The following is an 8,177-nucleotide window of genomic DNA, read 5'->3' on the forward strand; positions in this document are numbered from 1 at the left end:
CTTAAATCATATTTGCACTGAACAGCAAACATTTTTAGAGAAGACATTAAACCTCAGCTTTTCACAATATAACCTACAAACAGTATTTCATAGTCCTATACATATATACTTCAACTCTTCTTTGTACATTTTCTCTTAGCAGCCACCATCAGGCATAGCAACTTATATGGAAATTAGTGTTTTGCTCTTCCTACTAAAATGGAATCTGTAAACGTCCGTCCCTAAAAACAATCAGCTTTTTTGAAGTTGCAGTCTATGTATACTTACTCAGCCTTGTTCAGCATTTTCTACTTTCTTCTGAAGGTTCTGTCCTAGGAAAGAACCCAGGATTAAAAAAAAAAAAACTGCCTCCCCTTTGACAGATACATCTATTAGTAAACTCAGCCCAGTTTTAACACATAATCAGCCATCACTTTCTGGTTATGATCCAATGCAGAAGATGCAGTATAACTTTTACAGCAGTGTCTTTGTAACTGGCTGAGATGTGTGTGATGTTCTGGTACTGATGGCAAAACACTTCCATGTCAATGTGCTGACATCTGATTTCTTCTTGTTCAGTAACATCTATAGCTATGGTCATATGCACCTTTGATCTGCCTGGAATGGATGGAGAGAGGTATGGCTGCCCAGCTTAGCTGCTAGAATATAGTTTGAGTGCTCCCATATCTGCTTGAGTACAAGGTCAGATGGTTTAGCTTAAAGCGCTGTCTTTGATAGCTTATGCAGTTGTCTCTTTCCAGGGAAGCAGTTTAGATTCTTTACATACTCCATTCCATTGACTCTGATGTGTGAGTGGCGTTCTCCATCAGAAGACCCATATATCAAACTCTTCCCGGCCATGGGAAACTTATCTATGCCATTTTAGAAACAGGAGTTGTACACGGGAGACATTAGAACTGTCTGGTGGCAAAGCCAAGCTATCATAGATTGGGAAATGTGCAAGCAAGTTAATCCTGCCTAATTTGCCTTCTGTGTTTCATGTGTGTTTTGGTGTAGTCTTTAATTACTTACATTGGTTTGTTTTCCCTCTTCCTTTCCCCATAGGATCCATGAGTCATTCATTGCACAGGATGGGTGGTGGTAATTTAATTAGATGCTGTTAACAATTGTGGAGAAAAACAGTTAGGTGTTGTTGCCTCATGTTCTTTTCTGCTATTTGAACACTTTTCTGAAGATAGCATTAGAACATAAAAATGGCCGTATTGGGTCAGTCCAAATAAGTTTCTTGACCAGCAACGTGTTTTACAATAGCCATAAATAAATGCCTGTGGAGAAGTAAGAACAGGAAAGTTCATGTGCTGCTGTTACCTGGTATCTTACAAGTTTCCACCTCTTCTAAGCGCAGGCGATTTCGGAGTTAGTTGTGGTTTATGTCCTTATTAACGTCAGTAGATGGTCATCTCTGAATACGTCCAGTTTCTTTGTGAAGTCAGGCAGAATCCCCAGTCTCCTTTGGCAATAAGCTGGTGGTTCTTCAGGTGAACTACCAGTTACATGATGAACCACCTCTTGTCCTTTTGAAGCTATCTCCAATGAGCTTAATTCAATGGCTCTTAATCCTTGTACTGGAAGAGATAATGTGCAGTTACTTGGTACCATGTAGAACCTACTTAATGCTTTGTAAATTTGTCAGTCCTCTCCAAAATTCTCTTTTCCAGAATGAAACACCTAAGATTGCTTAGACTTCTTCTTGAAGGAAAAGCTATTGCATATTTTGATCATCCTTTTTGTCCTTTTAGGAACCTTTTCCAGTTCTGTTACTCTTTTTGAGATAAGGGGAATCAAAAATACAGTGTTAAGTATAAACATGGTTAGATTGAAACACAGATTTATACAATGGCTTGATGATGTTCCTGTCCTTACTTTTAACATATAATTTATTTTTTTGAGCACTATCAAGGACCAAACTGCTGTTTTCATGGGACTATCATAACCCAAAATCTCATTCCTGAGTAATATAATGGTCAGCTTAGACCCCATCAGCTTACTAGGACTGCAGCTTTTTCCCCCTCCATGTTTATTTGTTAAATGTCACCTGCCATTCTGCTGTCCATTCAGTCTCACAGTGTCCCGCCATGAATCTTTAGTCTGTACTGTTTTGAATAACTGGATGTTGCTCACTGCTCACCTTTGCCACAGTAGATCCATCACAGATCCTCGAGAAATTTTGTAAGTGGCCTCCCTCCGTTGCAGGAATTGACCATTTACTCTTACCCTCTGTTTCCTGCTACTTAACCAATTACTTGTCCATACGAACCTTTTCTTTTTCTGTCACGACCAGTTGTTTTTTGTAAGTGTATGAAGAATTTTGTAGAAAGCTTTCTGAAAATCCACCTTGACTATGCTTTTATGGGTCTTTCTGTGGCAGTCATGGCTACTGTGTTTGGGTACTTTACAAACGCTGAATTTTATTTAATCATATGTCTGTGAGGTTGTAAAATTTTTTCAGTTACGGAACAAAGCATAGAGTAGCTGAAGTCTAAACTGTGTAATAACAATGTCCAGCTTCAGACTCATACTCATTTTTTTCCTCCAGAATTCATTTTTTTCCAGAATTCTCAGCCTCATAGAACATGCCATCCATTTCCTGTATGGATCCATAATGTTGACTGTAGCAGTGACTAGTTCTTCTCTAAATCACACTGCAGCATCTCATGCTGGGTATCTAAAATAGCATCTATCTTTGAAATGTGGAAGTGTTCTAACAGAGCCACTCCGTGTCAGAAGCAGCAGTAGAATTACGTTTATCAAGCTGATGGTCTTATGCTTGTAATGAGAAAATCCCTTGCCTTGTTCAAATTCCTGCAACAAATGATGTTGCAGAGTCTACAGATTCATATGACAGATTAATTTGCTGTGATTTGTACTATATGAGTCAAGGATTGTTGCACTGCCATTGTCTTCACTGTCAAAAGACTTAAGAAGGACAAGTTAACATCATTACCAGAGATGTTTCTTTGTCACTTCAAATCTGAAGTTAGTGTTTATGACATCAGCTGGTCCTCTGGCACCATTCAGCATAGTATGGTGTGCAGAGAGTTCAGCGAAGGCTGGAAATGCCCACATTGATCCAAATAATGACATATTGCCAAAATGCAGCAGTGTGACAGCAAACCATTTTTAAATCTTATTCACTGACTGTGCTCGTTTACTCTGCCCAGGATTTGTGTGCAAATGTTGGTGCTGTGTAAATGATTTATACTCTTGCATTTTGAACTACACATATCCATCTCCTGAGAGAATTTAAAAAAATAAAAAGTGTTGAAATTTCTGGAGAACAGAAAGTAAAATAGAATGTACAACAGGAAAGAGCATAGAAAATTCTCATTTTCCCACTGTTTTATTGTAGTGGAAAAGCTGGGCTTGGAAAGAGGTGGGTTATGCACGTGGATTTTTATTCATATCCGGAGTAGAACTGTATTTGATCACTGTGTCCTGACATTCTAAAATGAGGTCTTACGGTCCCCAACATATACTGGTAGTCAACACATGCTGGGGTGTGCCCTAAAGGTCATGGTAGCCCAGCCAGTCAAAAGGTTTCTGCCTGATGCAATCTTGCAGCTGCAGGAGAGTGATAAATTAAGACTGACCATAGAGTATGTAATTGTCAGTAGATAATAAAATACAGTAGATAGTTGTCTGATCTACTGCTTCTGTGCTGCAGGAGGGAGGAGGCGCAGAGTGAGGGAAAGGGAAAGGGTAGGAGGAAGGAAGAAGGGAAGTGGAGGTTTACTTCAACCAGTAGCCATCCTCTCATGCTTCTGTTCATCTTGGCATTTCCCCGGGGGAAATCTTAAAAGATATTTAGGATTTTTATTAACATTTTAGAATACGTAGAGACTTGTACTGTTCCTGTATTGCCATATGTAAAGCTGTTTTACCACATGCACAGATTGAGTTCTTCATTGGTGTATTTAGAGTACCAGAAAACTTACTGTAACTAGCAAAGAAAACAGAAGAGAAAGAAAAATAGAGTAAGGGAAGGGAAAAATAGATAAGTAGATCTAGAGAGCATATGTGATAGACTGATTTGTAGGAATGATCATGTACATGCACGTACGTACTTGTACAAATCTCCCCCTCTCCCCCCCAGTTGCTTGCCTATCTGGGACAATTTTTCCATTGGCGAAAGAGAACTTTCTACGGAGGGTGGCTTTTAGGATCTTTCAGTGGAGGCCACATAGCTGACAGTACAACAGGAAAAACAGGGAACTCTGTAGACTTTGTGCAACTATGGAAGAAGACAGCCTTTCTGCTGGGTCTTAATATGTTGACTTCTTGCAATGTTTTTATATGTAGTTACTAATTTAGTTGAGCAGAATTTTCAATTAATGTGTAGATAGAGTCTGTCTAAGTGAAGAACAGGAAGGTCAAATGCTAAAGTTTATTTCTCATTTTCTCCCCCAGTAGTTCTCATTTTCCCAGTAACATCTGTTTTCGCCCAGGCTCTGATGGATGTAGGTTAGATAGTGTACCTTAGCATGGATGGAGCTCAAGATGATGACTCACAAGTGGGGCTGATCAGTTACTATTGCTCTGCTTCTGGATGTTAGACACTGCAACTGCAGAGTCCTGAGGTCAGTAACCAGATGAGATCACGATTGTTCCAAACATTGGGAATCTGTATAACGGTTTCTAGTGTGGATTGGGAATATAATGCCCAATAACTGGTAAACCTAAAAAAGCTTCTTTTAGTTATCAGTAAGCAAACTGGTTGTGTGGTAGTCATTCCTTTTTGTGAGCCTTCGTCAAACTGTTGAGGATTTGTCTGTTATGGTAATGCTAGGCTGGGGTTTTCAAAGTTCTTCTTAAGGGTTGGTATTTATGCAGTCCCTTCCACTTGTTCTTTAAAATATGAGACTCCTGTAACTTATAGCCATCTCAGAAACTATTAACTGTTTCTCACATCCCCTTTGTCTGACTGCTGTAGAGCATGCTTGTTAGCTGACTGCACTCTCTCTGAACCTTCCCTCCCTGCTAAGGAGATTGGAGGATTAACAGCTGTTTCATATGCCACTTCTTATCCAAAGAACTTCGTACACGCTACTAAGTTTTAATCAGTTTACTTATACAAGAATCAAGTCCTCCGTTACTGAAGTTCAGTAATCCCTGGCATGAGGACTACACACAGCAGACCTTTTTAAAAGCAAACATCAGGGTTCTGCTAATGAGTTGGGTGGTTTGAGGAAACTCACGTCCTGCATTGTTTTTTAAGAGTTGTGATGTACCTCTTGCGGCTGCATTGGCAATTTTGTTTGCTAACACAGGGGCTCTGTTATCACTCCGCATGGCAGCAGCACATCTGCTTCCTGTTTTCTCTGATACAGGTAAATGCAGGTCTTCTCATTTGTACTCCGACTGTGATAAGTTCTGTGATCTATGGAACTGATTTTTTTATTTTTTGGTCATATATATAAAAGAATGAATTTAGGTTTAGATCCAAAAAACCTATATGTTTTGTGTCCAGTACTGATTTTGTTGAATTTGTGTTTTACACTAACTGCAGGTGGAGCAGCACTGAGCTCTGGCACATGTGACTTTGTTTTGTTGTTACTGTATTACCTGCTTGAAGAGTCGTGCAATTCTCTTTGTACTTCTGATGAGCATACGTAACAGGCAGTGTGATGGTACTTATGAAGGCCCCTCCTCCCCAGTCTCCAAAAGAGTGGAAGGTGATACCATGCAGGCTTGTGGATCCAAATTAGCAGGTTTTTCAAACTTTTCTGTGTTTTTCTTCCATGACAGAAGCTTTGTAAAGATGCTGTCAGCTTACAGACTGGATTTGTTGTAGAATTCTGGTCACCTATTAAATTAACAGGTAAACGAAAGGTTAAAGAGCTCACTAGACTTTTAGTTTTGCATTGAAGATTGACAGCACTGTAGACAGTGTCATGCCACAGTTAAGGCTGGAGGAAATCTCAAGGGTCTCTAGTCCAACGTCCTGCTCAAAGCAGAGTCAGCGAGGAGGTCAGACCACGTGGCCCAGGGCTTTATGCAGTCTGTCTTGAAAACCTCCAAGAACAAAGACTACACAGCGCTTCTGGGCAACCTGCAGCGCTGCTGCACTGTCCCCATATGGAGAAAGGTTTCTCTTTATCTCCAGTCTGAACTTGTCTTGTTTCAGCTTGTGCCCGTTGTCTCTCATCCAGCCACTATGACAGAGCCTGGCTGTCTTGTCAGTGACCTGCCTGTAGGCAGAAGGCTGCTCTGAGGTGCCCCCAAAGCCTTCCCTTCTCCAGGCTGAAGGACCTCAGGCTCCCCTTGCTGGGCAGGTACTCCGGCCCCTGAGCATCCTGGTGGGCCTCCACTGGGCTCTCTCCAGTTTGGCAGCATCCTGGACTGGGGAGCGCTAACCAGAGTTCTCAGTATCTTATCTAGGTGTGGTCTAAGTAGCGCTGAGTCAAGGGGGATCATCACTTCCCTCCATCTCCTGGTTGTGCGCCTGCTACTACAGCGCTGGATGCTGCTGGCCTTCGCTGCTGCCAGCCCCAGGGTGGCTCCTGTGCAGCTCGCTGTCCCCCAGGGCCCCAAGGACTTTTCTGCAGAGCTGCTGCCCAGGCAAGCAGTGTCTAGCCTGGACCACTGCCTGGGGCTCTGACTTCCTAGGGGCAGGGCTTGGTATGTCTCCATGCTGAACTGCACAAGGCCCTGTTCTTCTACGCTGCCCAGGTCCCTCTGGATGGCAGCCCTGCTCTCCAGCTCATCGGCTGTTCCCCCTGGTTTGGTGTCATCTGCAAACTTGACAAGAGTGACTCCTCCCAGGTCACTGATAAAGTTGTTAAGCAGGACAGGTCACAGGTTGGGCCTCTGTAGTTCTCCACTTCGTTACTGTGGTCCAGGTGGAGTACGAGCCATTAACTGCTACCTCTAAGCCAGTCATCCAACTGATTTTTACCCATCTAAGTTGTCTCCCTAAGCAGACTGTAATGTTTTTCCTCTTGTAGAGGTCTTTCTCTGTGACTTTCCCAGGGACCAAAACTAGACTGATCAGCCTGTAGTTCCTTGTACAGTTCTTCTGGCTTTTTTTTGAAGATGGCCATGATGGCATTTTTGCACTTGTTTGGGACTTCCCCCATCTTGGTCACCATTGAGATCAGCCAGCACCATCTTTGGGTGCAGCCCTTCTGTGGGTTAGTCTCTCATGTAACCCCTGACTCTGTTCTTGCACACTACTGGAAATTCTCCTCGTGGACAGTCTGTGGCACAGTAGTGAGGACAGCAGTTTTTCTGAAGGGATTAAGTGTCTTAACCTTGTAACACAGCGGAAGAAGCTAAAGCACAGCAAAGAAGCAAACTTCAAGTAAGGTCTTCTAAAACATCAACATTTTTGATTTATTTTCTGACCACTTCTTATATTCTCTCAACATTGTTATAATCTTCAATTTAAAGAACGTACCTGCACATGACTAAGGTGTGTAGCTGGTTCAGATACTTCAGATACCTCATTGTTGGGTTTAAAGAAGTGAAAGCCAACGTAGTTACTGGATCATTCAGACTTCTTTCACTTCTTGGGAGGAAATCTTTAATTTGTGTCCTTATTTTTGCTGTTTTCTGATACTGACAGATAAAACCCAAGAGACCAGCTAAGAATTTTTAGATGTCGGTAAAACTTGCCCACTTTCCTTCTTTTTTTATAGAGTGCGAAGTGCTTCCTCTGGTATATACAGTATATAGGTTTGTATGGTTGTCTTGGATCTCCTGAACATCCCACTGGGTTAAACTGAATTTCTGTAGTTGACTTTAGAATTCCCTGTGTTACGGATGTGCCTTTAAGTTACAGATCTGTTCTGTTAGGAAGAGCTAGGAGACAACAGCATTAGAAAATTACTTAAGAACTTATTTAGCAAACTGTTATTTTGCAGATTAAGAAGTTGTACACTGACAAACACACTCCAGCAAAGGTATAGAGGGAATTCAGCAGGTGAGTCTCCTAAGCAGCCTTTGTCTAAATACCAGCTCTCAGTCATCCAGAAAGTCAGTTGCATTTTGGTAGCGGACCACTGAGATTGCAGTTCACAAGTCTTATCAATTTAATGTATTTTCAGGGAGGTTTTTTTAAAGTCTTTAAAAAAAAAAAAAAAAAAAACAACCCAAAAAAACCCCCAACCAAAACCAACCCAAACCCAACCAAACCAACAACCAAACCCAAAACCAAAGGATTTTTCTTTTAAACCTGA

This window comes from Pygoscelis adeliae, unplaced genomic scaffold (genome assembly GCF_000699105.1).
Source record: "Pygoscelis adeliae isolate BGI_AS28 unplaced genomic scaffold, ASM69910v1 Scaffold116, whole genome shotgun sequence".
In the NCBI taxonomy this organism is placed as follows: Eukaryota; Metazoa; Chordata; class Aves; order Sphenisciformes; family Spheniscidae; genus Pygoscelis; species Pygoscelis adeliae.